Here is an 8,519-nt window from a genome sequence, read left to right as displayed (position 1 = left end):
TACGTAGGTAAATTCTTTAATTAAAAATCCAAATAAAGCGGAAGTTTTTGTCTGTTTTTATTTTTCAAGCTTTCCAGAATAGTTCGCTTTGTTCTCTACTTAAAACTTTGTTGATGTAGATTTAGTTTTTCTCTTAAAATCCTAAGTGTGAAGTATAAACAATATTTGTTCTGTATAATTGAAAACAATTGTCTTGTTTAGTTGTCTGGATAAATTTAACAAGAAATCTGGGAGTCTGTCTAATCCTATAAATATTGTCAATATCTCGAGTAGGGTTGATGTCATTAGGTTTTGCTACCTTCAAAAGTTTAGAAAAACCTTCCATCAAGTTATTGTCCCCTTTAAATGAAATTCCATTCAGCTCAATGGCTTTAGCTCTGTTGAGATGTTCATTAGCTTCAACATGCATTCATTAATTTATATGTGTTTATTTTAGCTGATTCGAGTTTACTAACTTTAGATTTGACACCGTTGATTTCTATTTGGAAACTTTTCTAGCGACAATTCATAATCAGTTTGCTTGTTCTATATCAAGTCTAAACGTTGGTTTATTTTGGCGACATCAGATATCAGCTGCGTTAGTTTTAGATCAATGGAAGCAGGAGTAATATGGTCTCTAGTGTTCGAAGCAGACTCTCTACGTTTTGATCCCATGTTGATCAGGAATGTAATAGAAGACTTACCCAATTTCAGCGGGGTTTTACGGTTAATACCAATTACGCCCCTTATTGCAGTCCTGTGCTTTAATTCTTTTTCGTGTTCTGTAGTTGGTAAATACTGTATTGTATCCACACCTTGGTAGGGCATATATCAGCGGTTGAGTGTGTGTATTATGTGTTGCATATAAAGAAATATAAGCTCTTTGCTGGCAATTGCTTAATCTTCAGGAGCTCTCAAAAACACTTGTGCACAGCCCAACTACTCAACTGCAACTGAGTTGCAGTTGAGTAGTTGAGCTGTTCTAAATTTTGAGTTATGACTTTTGGCATAGCAATGATATATTCAACTAGATATACCAGATATTATATGTAAATCTTTCGTACCGTAAACTGATGTATCGGCTTCCGCGCTAATAGATCTAAAGACAGTTAGCCGATGCATGGGTTCATCAATGGGGTATCACTCTTTTTTCATCATGAAGCCTACACATTAGCTAAACTAATCAAATTTTGTCTTCAACAATTCAATCTTGTTGAATTTCTATTTATTTTTTTAAAACAAAAAAACAGATTGTTATCGTCATGGCATTAACAAACTTAACACATTCGTTCAATGCAAAGAAAGTGCAAAGATGTTGTAAGAGTAGAATTAACTAAATTATTTTATACTAATCTTGTAGAAAAATTTGTTCCGTATAAAATGCATTTACAATAAGACAAGATATAACTTTATTCTCGAGATATTGCTTAAATATTTGTAGTATATTGATTTTCCGAAAATCTTTTCCAAATAATTTGGTCAGACAAACGATTTTAGCGCAGTAGTGAAAGAGTTAATTTAGGTTTATTTGCAGGTTTATTTGCCTAATTAAAAAACAGCTTTTGGTTATTTCTGAATTTCCAGAACTTATAGACACATAGACCCAAAATGAATGGTTAAACATGGCTTTTCAAATCTGAATTACTAAACTTATACACAACAACAAATTAGTCGTTTAAGTATATTGGCAGATGTAACAAAAGTTGTCCACTTTCTTCATTACAAATAAGTCTAAAGAGGCAAAAATAGCAAAATCGGCTCGGTCGATATCAAAACTACATATATTGTTACATTATTATTTGTGTACATGAATAATAACACAAGTCTATGCCAATTCACTTTGGAATTTGTTTTTCTGTCCAGTAAATTTGCCATAAGTGATGGAAAATTTGCACTTACAGACACGATTTATTCTCTTTTTTCATATTGTTAATTACAACATATTGTAATTAAAAATCTGCCTATGAAATTTTGCTGCTGGCAATTGACAAGTAGATGCTGGCTGATTAAAATCACCTTTAAGGCAAAAAGACACAATTACAAAAACCAAACTGGCACCAGTAGTGATAAGGGCTGTATTGTTCATTTTTAGGATGCCTCTGCCAATATCTTGAGTAGCCCTCTCAGGCAACTTGTGAGGGCTGTAGGCCCGAGCGGCCAGCGGGGTTTGGGAGGGGTGCAACGCCCTCCCAAATATCGAAAAAAAATTTTACAGAACACACACAAGAAACCCTATCTGAAAGCAATTTTAATTGTATTATTGCAACTTATACAAGCAAGGATTATACTAGAAAAATTTCTCAAAAACCATCAATAATGCTGTGTATCACCTTCCGTACAAATTATTGAATACATGTCATGTGGTATGTAAACTTGTGCTAGGGGTAAGAAAGCAAAATATTATGATTATTGGTTAAGAGTTGATAAGAAACTCTAAACAGCAAATCTATAAATAAACGACTAAAGATTATTTAAAATTGAATATTAGAAGGTTTGTGATTCTGCTGAGAAAAAATAATGGTCGAACAATGAAACTAGTTGGAGCTATCTAGATCTATAACAAGAGCACCAGTCACTGAGTGACTCAAAGTTCAACGCGATGTCAGAGTTCTCTCCTGAAGATTATTTAAATTTAAAGATGGTTGATTTTGAATTTAACAATGTTAGAGATTCTTCTCACGTCTTGGGTGATCAGGTTTGGTACTAATTGTACTACCCTTACCCATGGATAAACAATTTCATCGAGTGAGCATAAAATAAAAACTATACAGAAAATGTTTTCAGGCAAATATAGATAATAATATAGCTCATTAAACAAACAAATTATAGACATATAATACGTGACTAAAGCAGATATTAAAAAAATAAAAACACAAAATTACGAAAAGTTTAAATCGGCTGTTACATGCATGCAGCCTCAGAAAATTCTGAGTTGAATTCCATGCAATGAAGTAGATGTTTTCACGTAAAGATAGTGTGGAAGAATTAGAAAGCATACTCAATATATGAGCAGTAAAAAGAAAGCTCGCAGCGAATTTCTTTTTTTCTTGAAAGTTTCAAGATAGTTCTAAACACATCTGCTTCACGAGGGTCAATACATCAAATATAATAATAAAGAAAACATTTCAAATATCATTTGCAAATTGTAATCAGTCAAGTGACTATCGTCAAAATATTTCGTAAAACTGCAATAAGGCTAGTAAAGCCAACCAACAATTAATCTACACGATCCTGTAAGTAATCGGCTTCCCATAACTATCAAAATATTGATCTTAAGTAGAAGTAAATGTTTTGAAAGTCCAGAATTTATGGCAGTCGTCAAAATCAAAACTTTTTGTCAGTTTAACAGCATCTAGCACATTTAAACTTAATCATTATCATTCAATATGTGAATCCAGAACGGACAAAACCGAAACGTCTGTTTTCCGTCCCATTCTCAGCAGTAAACAACGTTGTCGAAATGGATTCGCTAGGTTTTCAACCACTAGTAATATTCTGAAAACGGGCTCTGCACGATACGTTCGCACCTTTCGTCCAAACATTGTTGAGAGTAAACAACAAGAAAATTACCGTTTGGCTGTTATGGGTGCTGAAATTTTGCCTCTGCACAACAGAGGCTGCCTCATAGAACAATACGACCGTAGTAGTGATGGCATGCTTCTGTCATGTGGTGACAATGCTTGGTCGTGTTCTCATGTTCTATTAGAAAAGCACACCACCAGGGCTAGTTTTTATAAGCTACCTTGGGTGGTCTTAACACTTATTACAGGCTTCTTCTGAGACTGTCAGATTGACCCATTATAGGGACTCATTTTGCAACACATCCAGTCTGACAGAGCCAGGTGTCCATTTCACTTGCAAAATGTGTGAGATGGATATTTAACAACTTAACGTTGTTATTGTTGTACACATGGCCTCCAAGTTATTTTTTAGATCCAAAAGACACTGCAGCAAGACTAAAACCACCAACTTCATGGTCGACAGTCAAAACCACTACCACTAGGCAACACCAACACCCTCATGCAACAAGCACTATGATGAAGCAAAACAATAAGTAAGTATCTTGTTCAGCAACAAAAGAAAATTACAAAGATTACAAGATAAATACAAGTTTAAGCTATCAAGTTTAAAACAAAATTATTCAAAGTAATTAATTCAAAACACAATACAGTACCATTGAGTAAAACAAACTTGTGTCTATAGAACTTTTCTTATAATAATGCGAAATTAATTTTTTAAAAGTTAATCAACGTTACTTTATTCAGTTCCAGAATTGCTATGCAAAGTTTTTAACACAATTTGAGTTTTATAGAAAAAATTAAAATTAAGCACTGGTATATGATATTAAAACAGCTGCTATGCTGCAAAAATAACTGGAGTTAAAGAAATGTTAAACCCAATAGTCTAAATTTGACGACTTTATCAAAATTGCCGAAATTTATTAGCGTATTAGTCATGCAACTTTCGTGTGAGTTACCATTGTATAGCATAGTAAGGTGTGTGTGACAAAAGATAGTAATATTGTGGAAAGGGAAAGATGTTTAATTTTAACCTTATCCATAAAGTTCAAGTTACATTTTACATACTTCTTTCAAAAATTTGACTGTCAAATTATCGGTCGCCTCATGGGATATTGTGCCAATTTTTCTAGCTGAATTTAAATTTTGCTTTCTCTGGTTCTGACTTGATATATGTAACCCAAATGAACAATATATATTCAAAATCTTTAAAAAAAAACATAACAAAAAGTACCTGTATTAGTAACCTTATAGCAAATCAGTTGATGCTGAATACAAAAACGCTCATTTGTTGAAATAAAGATACAAATATCTGGACTGTAGTGGATAGTTTAAGAATGCTTGAGATTCTATTTTGCTGTTGAAAACGTTTAAACAACGTAAATACAGTTTGAACAAGCTGGAATAAGTAATTCAGTGGTATATAACATAATATGGTCATAATACAAACCGATAATGAAACTGAAAAAATGTAAAATTGACTGCCCAGTGGGTTTTTATAAGATTTATATTTTGGGCAATTGACGTCTTCAAAACACTGGTTTTTTGTTGGTGAGGAGGCATTTACCAAGCGATTTAGTTTTTATTTTATCAAAATTTTATAGAATTGGAAAATTTTATATTTTCTACGTTTTATTTTCATGTACATGTACCTCACATGTTTATGCTTTGGAAAGCTGACAGCCACAAGAGTCCTTTGGTGCAAAGCTGCTAAAAACAGACAAAATGTTGATTTAGGTGTGTGAGATTTCTTTTGATCTTAGCTATGTACCCGTGAATATGATTGTATATTTGTATATTTATATATATATATACAGTATATATATACAGTATATATATATATATATATATATATATATATATGTCATATCATCACTTACAATGGTTAGAACAACAAATTTTATAATTCCTAAAACTGTAAAGGTCACACAACAATTAGACTTTGACTGTGTCATAAGTATTTCATTAAAATAACCTCTAAGTAGTGAAAAATGATTAGAATAGGATTAGGGAGGGAATCCAGTCAAACCTCTAATAGAAAATTAATTTGTAATGGTTTTTGCTTTATGCGTTGAAGCACCTGTTTTTATAAGAATATATTTTACTTCGTTCAGGATACCGCAATACTTCTACTTGACAGTGAAGTCACTTTTAAGGTCAGTTTTTGTAAGACCACTTTATCATAGGTTACATTTAAGTAAACAGTGACTTTGTATTTTTTAACAACTCATCAGAAATTTGCAAAAAATAACTTTTATTGCTTTATTAGCAAAGCAAATATTGCCAATATTTTGTACTCTCCTTTGGCTGGAGCGACCTCAACCATTTTGAAAAAAATAAATCTGCAGTAATATACCTCAAATAATAGATCCTTTTAAAGAAATATGTGATGGCCAAACGAAAAGTATCTTTACCATTTGACTGATAGCTATTGCCTGCACTTACCTGCACCCATTGTCACAATTTGTTTTTTTCAATTTTTAATTTCACTCTTGTCTTAAAGGCATATCATTTTTTTCAAATTATATTTAGCAATATTACAACAAAGCTCATTGCACTCATAAGTATGCTTAATGAGGTTTGCAGCAAAAAATGGCATTATGTGTGTAATAGAAGACAAGTAATGAGTGTCAATCCTCTGTAAGACAAGTTCCGATCATTGCAATAACAGTATTAAATAATATAAATAATATAACAATAATTTATTGAGTGCTACAAATATATATTGAAGACAAGACAGTGATATAACATATGAAAAGAATTACCATTTTTAAAATTAAAATGTTTACATCTCTCACTCGAATTTTTGCATTCTGATTGTTGCAATAACTTGGAACCAATCTATTTTGCTTTGGTAGTTCAGTATCTTCCACCTTATCTTCTGACCTCAAACTTTTTATGAACTAAATAACTAGTCAATAATAGTGTCTAAACAAATTTTTAGCAGGGCAAAGCTTATGTGTTGGCAGGTTTCACATAGAAAGGGAAATTTTTTAGCCTTGTATAAAATTGCGCATTCGCAAACAGAAGTTTCGCTTTAGTTTTGTAATTGCTAAAATGCTTTTCACATACATTGAAGTTAAGACTATGTTCAACATGTGGTGGACACCGGGCCATGACATTGTAATTCATGTAGATATTTTTCTTGCATGCTGTGTTGTTTATTTATTATATCGTCGTTTAATTGTTATGTTATCACTTATCCGTCACTCATATTGTTGTTTTATTTTATTGTGTGTGTTGTCCTTTTTATTATATTGTTGTTTTATTCAATATGCTATCTCTCATCGTCACTTAAATGTTGTCATGCCAACGCACTAGCGATCGTATTTATTCACATTGTTAGCCGGTATTTTAATCGTTAGCCGTTAGCCTGAACAGTTGATATTATTGTATATAAAGGAGCGCGCTCACTTTGTTGGGCAGAGCAAATGGCTGTACGCTCCTTGGCTAGTGGACTTTCCTTCTCTAATAAAAAATTGAACGAAACCACAGGCAATTTACTTCTTTGGAAAATAGTCTAGATCGTGCCAAGTAAAGGCTGGAAAATTCATTTACAAACAAAAAGCTTAATAAAAACTTAATAAAAACTAATTTTAGGGTTCTTCTTTCAAAGTTTTAACAGAAATAAAACTGTTAAGCTTTGCTGCTAGAGAATTTTCCCTGAAATGACCAGAAATAATGAAGGAAATACTTGATATCGCTGCAACCGAGTCATTATTAGTATTATTTTAGAGACACTCTTCTGCTTATCGCTTGCCTTGAATCATCATGATTGCAAAACTATTATAAGACCATACGGCTAAATTTTTCAAGGATAAAAGCCTATGAGGCCGAAAGGCTGAGCAGCCAAAGGGTTAATAGACTAAAGGACTATAGAGCTAAAAGGCTAAATGACTAATGAATCCAACACACGATACCGCTAACACAATAACATTCTAAAACAATAAAATGCTAAAACTTTAATAAGCCCATCTACTAACTTGCTAACATACTAACATTTTAACACAGCAATATGTTAACACAAGAAACCAGTAGCACTCTAGCGCATTAACACAGTAAAGCATTAGCATCCCAAAACTTCAGAACAACAACACATTAACATGCTAAAGCAATCACATCCTAAATTATACCTTGCTAACACAATAATATGCTGACACACTAATGCAACTTTTCACTACCACAATAACACAATAGTGCACAAGTGCGTGTGCATATGTGTACACACATATACAGACACATGTAAACATATGTACATGCACATTCATTTTCACTGACACACTCTTGCGTGCATTCAATCTTACAGAAACATGTACACGCACAAACATGCATGCACAAACACCTGTGCACATGCACATATGTACACACACATACACAGTCACACCTACACATGTGCACACACGCACACATTCCCACAAGCACACAAGCTCACATGCACACAGATGCAAACCATCATACACTAGCATGAGAATACACACCCTAACTTGCAAATAGGCGCACATATTTATGCCTGTGAGTAATATACTTATGCAAACCCTTACGCAAACACTAACACAAACACACTAAATTGATGACCAAGTAGAATAGTACAGTTTTAAGCATTATTTCAAGAAAACAAGCTAATTGAGCTGGATTAGTCCAATCACCTTACGCTTGCCGCAAGCTTCAGCATAGTGTGCCATTACCCTAAGGCTGGCTTCGGTTAATATCCTTCCTTACCATGTTGGTATTTCACTATTATTTATACATAAAAGTCTTCTCATATTTACCCTCCACCCCTCATTTCTTTTAAGCAAATCAATTTTATAAAAGATCATCTGATTTGCAAGAGCTGATCGTCAATATTTTTTGCAATGATATCACCATAACTTTATACGATTATTCTATTTAAGGTACCATGTTTAATCAGTCATCTTTCAGTCAGTTTATACTCGTATAAAACTAATGAAAGATAAAATCTGTCATTATATTGCACTGAGAAAAAGATGGCGGTTTACATATAAGAATCAATATGGCCAGATG

This window comes from Watersipora subatra, chromosome 2, assembly GCF_963576615.1.
Source record: "Watersipora subatra chromosome 2, tzWatSuba1.1, whole genome shotgun sequence".
Classification (NCBI taxonomy): Eukaryota; Metazoa; Bryozoa; class Gymnolaemata; order Cheilostomatida; family Watersiporidae; genus Watersipora; species Watersipora subatra.
Note: the sequence above shows the minus strand (reverse complement) of the source record.